The sequence below is a fragment of the Channa argus genome, chromosome 4 (assembly GCF_033026475.1).
Source record: "Channa argus isolate prfri chromosome 4, Channa argus male v1.0, whole genome shotgun sequence".
NCBI classification, from domain to species: Eukaryota; Metazoa; Chordata; class Actinopteri; order Anabantiformes; family Channidae; genus Channa; species Channa argus.
In genome coordinates, this window is record NC_090200.1 from 8,527,114 (window position 1) to 8,538,748 (window position 11,635).

The window sequence follows — 11,635 nt, forward strand, 5'->3', positions numbered from 1 at the left end:
CATATGTAGTGGTATGGTAGATAGTACATGTACATCTTCTGCAGCAAAATGTTTTACTTGTTTAAGACTTACAGCCCCCACTATCCATTCAATGCTCATGTTTACTTATCACAAGCTAAAAGCTCAGACAAGTAAAAATGTCAATCTTCTGTTCAAACATAAAATTAACAATAGTCTTTCTGTGGGCAGGAAAGAAGCAACAGGTCTTGAAGCTCCTCAGTTGTTAAGCATTTTCTGTTGACACTGACTAATACCTGAGATTAGACGCATTCATATGGCTGGCGACAGCTTTAATCCTGCCTGCACTTCCAAATGCATGCATCAAGGGAAAATAGCTTTCTAGACCACAAAGAAATCCTATATTTTCTAAACTGCATGAGCATTAGTTATTAGGTACCTGATAAAAGCAGATGCCCTGTTTGTGGTGGATGTTATTTTCACATGTTTTAAAGGTCCTGTGAACTTTACCTAGAATCCTTTAATGCAAACAGCTGCTGCACATACTCTTGCATAAGGCAACACATAGTGTGAGCTATCACACACACACACACACTCACTCACTCACTCACTCACTCACTCACTCACTCACTCACTCACTCACTCACTCACACACAGACACACACACACAGAGCCAGCTGTCTATCCTTTTAATACATTACAGTGTATCCAATTTTTTGTGTTTTATCAAAGTGAATGAGCCCTGGAAATCAAAACGCCATTTTTCCCATCAACATAATGTAAGGTTTGGAACCCCATATTTTGAAATGACAAAAAGAATAAAGTGACAAAGCACACAATAACCTCGTAACATATATTTTTATTGTGGTGCTGTGCTGAAATCATTTCTTGTTATTTACAATTGAAATATATTTTTACTAAATTGGGCCTTTATTTATTACCTTATCTAACCCCTCTCTATGAAGTGGTTAGTTTTAGGTCCCGTCATATCTTCTTTACATATGAAGTGTGGACAGTAGCCCGGAGAAATCAACTGCAGACATGTCTGGAGTAGTGTTTCACCCATGTACAGTATTACACAGTGGGAGATTGTCTGAGTCAGAACCATTCTCATGGGAAAATCTCAGTGAGAGCTTGATTTCAGTGAGGGACAGCACTTACAGAAGTAACACCATGAGAAATTAAATTAGGCTGCAGGAAAGACAGCACAGCAGAGCCTTGCTGTGTTAAACAAAAACAAAACAAAACAATAAACACAAAAAAAAAACCACAACCCACAGGCTCACGCACATAATCTGGACTTTGTCCTAGGTGTAAACTCTGGATAATCTCAGGAGCATCTCACTCGGACATTTGTGTTCTCGCATATACAGATGTAGCCATTCAAGTGTTGGTCTCTGCCACGTGAGTTCGTCACTCTTTACAGCAGTTGCTCGTCTATGGTCCCGCACGATGGCATGTGATTATAATATACGGTCTGTAGGTGGCGCTCACCTTAGACTCACAGTTACAGCTCCCAGGTGCATGCGCAAGTCATAGTCCCCACCACGACGTACCATACCAGTATTACTGTATTTGTACACCAACAAGGTACTCTATTAGAAAATATATCCAGTATTATTCTAGAGGCAGGAGAATGGCAAAGTTTCATGGAACCTAAATATGTTGTAGTTAATCTGACTTTATGAAGCTATCACACAGATATTTACTGTTCAGACATGAACATCTGCTTTGAGTGTTTTTATGGGAAACTTGAGAGTATGTGTTTTTTCCTATTTTTTGGAGGGGTGGGGTTTCAAAGCCTCTCACCATAAAAAGAAAATGAGGCTTATCATGTCAACTGGACTTCTGTTCCTTGGTTAGAAATGTTTCGTTGCTTATCCAAGCGGCTTCTTCAGACTGAAGATCTTCTTTTATTTTTATAGTCCTTTAATGTTTTGATGTTCACATCAATCTCACCTGGAAAAGGTTCTGCAGATTGACAGGTGGGGACTCCCCACGTCTCCTGTTTCTGCTTAGGTGCCAGCGCATGATCATTAAAACAGGCAGCGGATGTTGCTGTTAGTTTATTAACCAGAGAATTTCTGGATAAACAGATTATTTTAAACTAATCTAATCATTACAAAAAAACAACTGTTCTAAACAACACACACAGTAGCCTATGAATAGATTATAATAATATAATAAATCCCAGCTGACAGACTGACAGAGGAAATTAACTTTAACATTAACACAGTCTATAGGAAATCTTATGTCCATCACATCATCTGACAAAGTCAACATAAACACAGGGTTATGACAGCAGCTGTGTGATAGATCAGTTTTAAAACTAGTTTTCACCAAGAAGTTGTTAATGCATCTATAGACAGTGGGACGATGACGACACTTTGCGACGTCTGGTGGGTGAAAAGACAAACTGCAGGTTGTTTCTAAATTGAATCTACAGAATGCCACCGTTAGCTGGAACGCCAGCCAGTGTGCTTCAACGGCCCCGCACTTCTTACATCTACGCAAGAATCACAAACAGTGCAGATAATGAGATGAGCGTAACAAAAGTATGGTGTACATTTTCTTATGTGCTTAACTAAAAAAATTGCAGGTTCTAAAGAAAAAGAATCAAATATGAATGAGTACCTTTTTCTAAAGTATATAATTAAGATTTTCCATGTGGGGATTTCATTGAATATACAATAAAAACATATTGCGGTAAGAAGTTTTGTTCATTTCGTACAGAAAAAGTCTTAATGAGCCTCTGGGAACCCGGAGACAAGAGTCAACAGGGCAGACGGAGTCACAGTACTTTGTTTTTGTGTGGTTTCTTCAACCTGTGTTCAGCTCAGGTTTTGGAACTTATTGCGTTGTTTAATAGGGACCCAACAACAAAAGAATACATTTGTAACTAATAACAAAAAAATATATATAATATGGCGGTTTTAAGTTAGAGTTTAGCGTATTAAGAAGTTGCAGCTGAAGTGATGTAAATAAACTCTTTCTCTGTGGGTTTTTTTTTTTTTTTTTTTTTTTTTTTGTGGTCAGTGTGTTGTTTGGATTGTGAAAGGAACTGTCAGGGGACATTCTGTAGATTACATACCAAGTCACTCACTGCAGTGTTCACATACTTAACCCCTTAGTTTGAGATTTGTGTAACTTAACTGTGTTTCACAGGCTGTTTTTCACTTACTGATTTACTCATTGTTATGTAACCAAAGTGATGATTCTGAGTAACACGAATCTCTTCAGCTAATAAAACTTAATTGCATGCTTGCTGCTGCTTGTAATGGTTGGCTTTTATCGTATACACATATCATTATTTTTAATAATATTTATAGAAAAAAATCTATCATAGTTTTATGTTCAAACCACCAGGTGGTATTAATGTTGTGCCATGCAAAAGCCCTGGTCACTTTCTCTGTTTCAGTTTTTGTTTTTTCTTCTTTCTCACTAAAAAGTTCCCGAACGGAGTGGACTTTTAGTTGCATTTTGAAGATAATTTTTATTTATTAATTTTTTCCAGGCTGTTTAATTGAGCAGCTGATGAGGGTCATACTTGTGGGAAAGCAGCTTAGCACTGGAGAGACACACTCTGCAATCATTTTGACAGCGTGTCTCTATGGAGCCAAGTTAAAGTTTGCTAGGAAATGGGAATGAATGTGGAATAAGTCAGCCATGACTTGGAGTGGGTGTGCTTCTGAAATTAAAAGCAGGTTTACCTTCATGTACACAATCATGCACTCTGGAGATTTTGTAGAACAACTTATTGTCTGTAGGCAGTGTCATTCTGAATTACTTCCTTTGCTGCATTCTGATTTGTTTTCAACTAAAGACAGTTTATGCTGAAAGACCCTGTTACTTATCACCAACACTCATGGCCGAGTGAAGAGTTTAGACAGTGGAACTCAGAAATTGTGGCGTGAGGTGGCATTGATTTGAATAACTGAGAGAGATATTTGAAGATCATTAGCTTTAATCCCCAAAGGAGTTGAGATACTCGGAGTTATTGAAGTATAGGCTGCACTTTATTTATTGCAGTGCCTTTTACAAAAATGCCGGACAACTGTTGTGAGCCTGTAGCTTTACTTGTTATTTCCAACTGTGGCATGGCAACCTTGAACTCATGGGATAAGCTGAATGGACATACAAACCAGGTGGAAAAAGTAAGGGATGTCCAGTGGAGGCGTAACTGCTCTGAAACCAATCCTAAAGCTAAGACAAACAAGTCCACACAGTCTTGTGTGCATGGTCTCATGGTGACAATGACCCCCACCCTGAACACTTTGCAGCAATGTTGCAGACATCCCACCTCTCCGTAAAGTTCAGAGTCTTTTAAATATTTAAGTCTGGTGATTCAGTGGTAGAGCATTGTGTTGGGATGCAGTAGGCAGCGTGTTCGAATCCCACCCCACCAGGTGATGACCTTGGTGCCGTTCCTGAGCCCGGATAAAAGAAGGGGGGTCTTTGAGAATGCCAATCACTATGCCATGAAAATGGTATATGGTTTGTAATGGGTATTCTCCAACTGCACATATGTGTAACCAAAGGCTGCAGGCAGTAACTTGCACACAGCTGAGTGAAAGAATGAATGTAAGTAGAGATCATTAACGAGTTAACGGGGCAATGCTGCCCCATTTTTAGACCAAAGACTGCGTATGGTCTGACAGAAAATGTTATTTACATAAAGTTTCTCATAGAAGTCACTTTCCCCTGTGGATTTTTAAATTTCAGAATGTTGTGGATGAGCTTAATTTGTCTGCAGCCACTGTTATAGAAGGCATAGCTTGAGCTGTCTGTCACAGCAGCAGCCCTGGTGCATTCATTGACAGTACAGAGTGTAGGACATGAGTGTTTTGTTAGAGTAGAGCTCTGAACCCAATAGCATTTCGTGTTCCTAAATTCTTGGTGATGTAAAAACAAAAGAGAAACACAGTTCTAAAAGAGTTGTAGCTCAAAATATAAAGCCTGAACCGCAACATGAATTTGGACATGTAATGTACTCCAGTCACTGAAAATCATTTTCATGCCTCTTTTGGTATGAAATAGAAAATACAACATGGCAAATTAATTTCCCTCTGGGATTACTAAAGTTGTTTGAATGTTGAATGGATTGGAATAATTATAGCTTTTTTTATTGTTTTTAAATTCAGCTTGGAATCCATTTTGATAACACAAGAACAGGTGATCTGAAAGAACAGAAAAAACAAAAAACATATCAAATGGAATGATTTCTCTCTTGATGGATTCCAGGACCATAACATGTATACCACAACATTAAATGGTAAAAAGTGACATTGGTTAACTGCCACATCACTAACAGTGTCTGTTCTTGGCCCATTTGGCTTTGATCCAAACAGAAATATCTTAAAGATGTATACACAGCCCCTCTGCAACAATAGGGGATTGGAATATTTTGAAAGAACTTTTCATACCACAAACTTGCTTATTGTTGCCTTAAGTCATCTCCCAGCACAGCATACACACAGAGCATGTTGCTCTGCTGTTCTGCTCCTATTTCATATCTATTCTGCTCTTCTTCAGCCCACTACATTGGCTGTCTTATCATTCAAACCCTCTCCTGTAAAGCAGCAGAAAATCCCATATCCCATCTCCTGGTGGCTTCAGCTTTCAGCCTCAGTTATTCCACTATGATGTACCAGGCTCAGCAAGCTTCCACTCCCTCTCTACAAACGTGCTCTGGGTGGTAAAGTAGCTTCTGTCCTCACCAAACTGACTTTTCTTAGGAGAAAAACATTGCCTCTCTATGGAGAGGTGAGAGTGCTAGAACCTGATTTGAAATTTCAATCTGAGCTTTCTGTCTCTTGTTTTGTTGCCTTACTTTTTGACATCTTTCCATTTATTAAAATTATTTTCAGTCATTTTTAGTCTTTTTAAGTTTATAACTGGATTCAACTGTCAAGGTGTAATCGAACTTCAAGGAGGCCGTACTATGCATAGTTTCAGGCTTAAATGTTTAGCCTTTATGCAACTTTTTTCTTTATGAAACTCTGCTGTTTCCTTACAGCCCCCCTCACCCAGAGTCCACTGTGTTCTGGGGCCACCTTTTGGAAGACTGCTGGTGGGCCAAGCCGAGTGCTGAGTCATGGGTGTAATATCAGAGCAGGTGGGCACAACTGAAACATTTTAGAGGGTTCCAGAGAAGGCCACTTGAAAGCTTTGGGAAATTCTCACAACTGCTTCGTCATAACAGACAGACTTTTGTGCGTTTTGATTTTGTGCGATATATATTATTTTTTTTTATTAAATTGAGCTCACATATTAGAATTTCCCATTGTTTTAAATGGACACCCATCATCACAACAGTTAAATTACAAGTAAAATTACAAAAAGCATAATATAGCCTCCAAGTACTTAAAAGAGACCACAAGGCAGTAATTAATATAGTAATCAAAAACATTCATGTCCATAAGACCATAACCTATTAATTCAGTAGACAAATTATTACAACTTTTTTAGTGTTGCTCCACAGATTTATTGTTGTAGTTGAGCAACAATTTAGAAAGTCACCGAAGAGCCGCTTTAGTGTATATGATTTTCTGTGTCATGGTTTAGAACCCAGAATACTTTCACATTTTTCTGTTGTGGTTATCGAATCAGCATGACTGTGCTCAATAGTGTTTCATGAGTGCATGTACTCAATACATCATGGGCAATTTGAGAGTAAATAAAGATTTGTTTGTACATAGAAAAGATAAAACCGTAAATGTAGTTTAAGCTGAAACCAAGAGCGGGTAGTGCGATAATAGGCCTCTCCCTACAAGTGTATGTCCTTCTCTTCATTGGAATGTTGTTGCTTAATGGTAAGCATTAAGCAATGTGGTTTTCGAGCTACTTTTTTAATATGTATTGGTCCATAGACTGGAATTAAGACCCTACCAATTCTTTAAAGGGTGCTATATTTTCTTTATGCAAGGGTTTATGACTCTGTGTATCCTAAATCAAAGTATTTTTATTTTCGTATTTATTGCACAACACATTATTTGCATGAAATTATAGCCATGTTTTGACATTTGGGTCGTCTTAAGACATTCTAGAATTCACAATAAACACACTTATTTGACCCCAAGGAAAACTGGATTGTAATAAAGTTAAAAGGCCATTTTGAAAAACAGATTCTGGCCTTTTATTTTTCTTTTCTGTATGACTTTGGCGTTTGGGGTGAAGTCATGCTGAAACGTTGTCTTCTATTGCACTGCAATTGCGTTTACCTTATTGCTAAGATTGGGGCAAGTTCACTGCATGCTAAACGGATATCTTCAACTTTTTTTTCTGTAAATCACAGACAGACGGATATGTTTTATGCATAAGTCTCACTGAGTAGCTTTGGGTAAATAAAGTTCTGTCTCACCAGTCGGCCGTCAGAAGTTATTCTTATCCCAGTACAAATCTGGGTCTCACTTTGTGGCTTAGTGATAGTGGCACCATTAGCAAGTGTTGTGTAATATCTCACATAGCACAAAACTAGACAGTGTTTGCTGGTTTCAGATCATGAGCAGATGGTCACAGATTCAGGGGTCAGCACTGTATCTGATGTGAACGGCTAATTCTACACCAGCAACTGCAGTTGCAGAAACGGAAACCCACCCTGCAATGTCTCATCACATAGGTTTTTCTCACTGCAGGTACTAGGTCAACTTGACTTGATTGTTTTAGTTTTACTTTTGGTAAAAGTTGTGGATAGTACCTGATACCTGGTACTGTATTGGTACCATGTTTGGTATCATCAGAGATGATACTAAAAGCTGACAAAATAACTCTGCATACTACTGATCTGGTCAGAAAGGTATATCACTGCCACAGCATCTACTTCGAGTAACCACAATTGTCTTATCATTTGAGCTCTGAAGAAATCTTTTGTCTTGCTCCCTTCAGCCTTTTTTGAAACTAAATGTTGGTCTTGGTTTTCCAAATAACCACATACTGAGAATTGCAGAAAAACATTCCTTCGATTCGATCCCCTATTGTTCACATTCGTGTAGTGTCGCTATGACGACCAGTTACATTGAGAGGGTATTATACCTGCAGTGGGAAATGAGCTACTTGGCATTACCTCAAGCAGAGATGAGTTGAGTTCAGCTGCTACCATGGTAAAATTACTGTCTTTTTTTCTTTTTTTTTAATGAGGCAAAGCTTTGTTTGTTTTTGTGTTGTCATCTGTGACACTGGTTTGTTGTCAGATTTTTGTCTTTGACAAATGAGCAGTAGTGCCACTGAATATTAAGTATTTAATTGGCTATAAACATTTGGATCATGCATATGGGCATGGATCAGTCTGTGCATGTGGTTCTTTTTTTGTGAATATTTGGCATGGTAACCGCATGAGTTGTCAGCTGTAAGAGTTGTATAATCCTATGACCCAATCACAAATTAGGTTCTCTGGCTGCACAGATACATATTCCTCAATATATAGTTACTTTTTGGCATTTTGAAGTAAAAATGGACAGAGGGGAAGCAAATTTATACATCTGAGAGGAGAGAGCAAATGTGTGAAAAACATTCAAGAGAAACAGCGTGTGTCGGAATGGACAAGTCAAAAGGAGAGTAAAGTGGGAAATCTTAGGCAGAGGGAAAACACACACAAAAAAAAAACTTTGATAGAATAGAATAGGAAGAAAAGGCAGCGTTAGTACAGTAAATGGAGAAAAACAATTTTGAGGACAGACTGGTGCAGCTGAAGATAACAGGTTCTTGCTGCAGAAATGTGAATTAATTATGCCCATTATTATGGCTTTCCAAACTTTTAGGATAATATTATCTTATAAAGTGTGTATTAAAAGTAGCTAGTTATAACACTTTAAAAAAGCTAGTAGGAAAAGGCAGAAATTTGAAGGAAGAGACAGATACGCCTGCACCTTGTTTTTCGAGAATCTGCTGTGACTGGCATCTTTGTGTTTCTTCATATCTTTAATCAAAGACGTTACAGAGTCAACTATGGACACACAAAGATTGGTTTAGTAACACACGGTCAATATTGTAGAAAATTCTCTGGGCTAGAAAAAAGTTTTAGTGTGTGTGTTGTACAGTATGTGTTTAGTAGCACATTTGTACTGTAATAAAAATGTTATGTGTTTATTGAAGATTTTGTATTATTATTCACCTTTCAATAGTCTTGTGTAATATCTTACATAATTAAAGTTGGTCAAAGATAGCAGGCTATTATTTGGCTGTTGGCCATGAACACTTATAATGCAAAGAGAATACAGTAGCCACAGATACTCATTTTGATGTTCAAATAAAAATGACAAAGACGGTTACATAAGAAAGAGAGATTGCTTTTTTCCACTAAGGTCTCCCTGCTCTTTCTATACATTAAAGTTATCATATTTTAATGATGTGCCCCAAACTGTGAGGTGGGCAAACTTAAAAAAAAAAAAAAAAAACTGTATGATTTAAAAAAAGGATTGTGGGCAGATTGTGCTGTTGGCGTCTGCAAGGCACAGCTGTCATCCCAGATAAGATGTTGTTGTGTCGTGTTACAACATGGCACTACTTTTCTTTTTCTTCCTGCTTCATAAAAAACTGTAAAAGTGCCATGTTTGCTCGATTGTGGAAGTGTTTCTTGATTCTCTGAAGTGCAATCAGAAACAAAAAGGCAGAATTATCTTAACAGAATGCACCATGAAAGAAAGTAAACGCAAAAAGAGACTTTATCTTTACTTTAAAACAAGATTGTTCACTCTGTCAACCACACCAACTCCGATCAGGTCAGAAATAAAATTACAAAGAGGTGTAGACCTCATGAAAACTTTTTTTTTCTCGATGTGCAAAACATAATTGAATTTTTAAGATTCATCCTGTTGTGTGACATGTAGGTCATGGGCCTAAACCTGAGAATAAGTTTGGAGGATATCCGACTCTGTTGTGTCTGGTACTGGGCTGAGTGTTGTCATAGTGACATCTTTCCGTACAGGATCTGACACACATGACCTTGTTAGATTGATGAGAAGACTGATTCACCTTTCGTTGTCAATATCAAACCTAAGAAGAGTGATAGCCTAAGCTTTATTTAATAAAAGCACAGACAAGCTCACATTTATTTTTTCAATAATTTATTACAAAATATATTTATAAGCATATAGAACCCAATCTTTTTCTACTTTGACTCATCCCTGAAGTTGTTGTAAATTATCTGCACAATCATTATTTGGATTTATCATTGTTCATAGTCAAATAAGATGTAGGAGTTCACTTCCTCACTCTGGGATCTCTTTGTATGGGTATTTTTCTCAGACGTATACCACATCCAGTAGTGTATTGAGGCCAAGCATTGTATGATAATCCTTTGGCTGCCTTTATATGTCAAACAGAGCTGAATAAGCTATCTTGCCCCAGCCAATAGATGGAATATTGCTTCAGCAAAGATCATTTAATCAGGCATTGCTGGCTGAGGGAGAAAGCTTGAAACTATTGATATGTCTCCATAGAAGAAAAGCACATTTATGATAGCAGCCAAATGAATAGTTGAGCAGATGCAGGCATGCAATGATTGCTTTGTATTTTCCCTAATCCTACAGTCTTATTTCTTTTTTTTTTCTTTTTTTTTTAAACTTGGGTCGGTTCAACAATTTTATTGTCTTAATATTGACAATTCAATTTTGAATAATGTGATCAAGTGAAGATGCATATGGTGTAGCTTTAGTGGTAACAATTAAACAAACCTTTGTATCTTCATAATCCAGATATCTACATCCTTTTGGGATTTGAAAGCCATGTATTTTTGTATTACCTAGTGTTATCTGTGAAATTATTTGAATAAGCTAAAGAAAACTCAATTTAAGTAAACACTGAAATTAGTTACCTGATTTTATTTGCATTAAGATGTGACTAAGTAGAATTAAATTTAACAGTACAATAGCAAAAATAATAATCAAAAGCAACACAATGTTGTGGGACAATATTTGGAAGTTTTATACACACAACATTTTCCCTTCTAGTCCCTTCTAACCTCCATTTCTTTCCTTATTCGTACTTGGTAGTTGTAGGTCAGTTGGTAGAGCAGTCGTCCAGGAAACAGGTCAACACAGATCAGTGGTTTGACTCCTGATGCCTCCTGGCCACAGGACTAAATGTCCATGGGCAAGACACTGGAGACTGAACCCTTTGTTACCTTAGATGTTTGCTTCCTACTTGTAAGTTGCTTTAGAAATCACCTCTGCTTAATAGTTAAATGTACTGTATGTGTAACTTTTGTCCAAAAGTGTTAAAAATAGGCTGTACTTGAGAGGCTTACTGAGAACAAACCGTAAATAATATGTGAAAATGGATAAGTAACATGCAGAATCCAATGTGATATTCAAGAAATATCTTGATTTTAGTTGGTTACTTGAGTCAAATACCACTTATTATTTGTGGATTTGATGTTAATGTATTCAAGAGCTTGTGTGACGGTGTGGCCTGGTCAGTTGGGATAAGTCTTATTTTAATAATGGGATTTCCTTGTTCTTCATTAGATTTATTATTATTTATAATGTAACTTACACTGGTTATTCAATATTGACATCCCACAGGCACTCTGCCATTAATTTTTATCTCAGGTATAGTTTGCTGGAGTACTGAGACAAACCACAAAAATTGTTTCAGTGTTCTTCAGCTTTCAGACTTTATATGAGCCCCCATGCCATTTGTCAGACTTCAGTACATGTGACCTCAGCTGAAAGACCTTTGG

General features: G+C 37.4%; 1 protein-coding gene across 7 annotated transcripts in view; it reads left to right on the forward strand.

The window, feature by feature from the left end:
- peak1 (pseudopodium-enriched atypical kinase 1) overlaps nucleotides 1–11,635 on the forward strand; it is an 89,226-nt gene that overhangs the window by 50,606 nt on the left and 26,985 nt on the right. Inside the window, exon 3 of one of the 7 annotated variants that reach the window (XM_067500650.1) lies at nucleotides 5,975–6,073. The exons of the other annotated variants lie outside the window; for them this stretch is intronic. The gene's annotated coding sequence lies outside the window, so the exon portion shown is untranslated. The remainder of the gene's footprint in view (nucleotides 1–5,974; nucleotides 6,074–11,635) is intronic. 7 annotated transcript variants of the gene reach the window in all.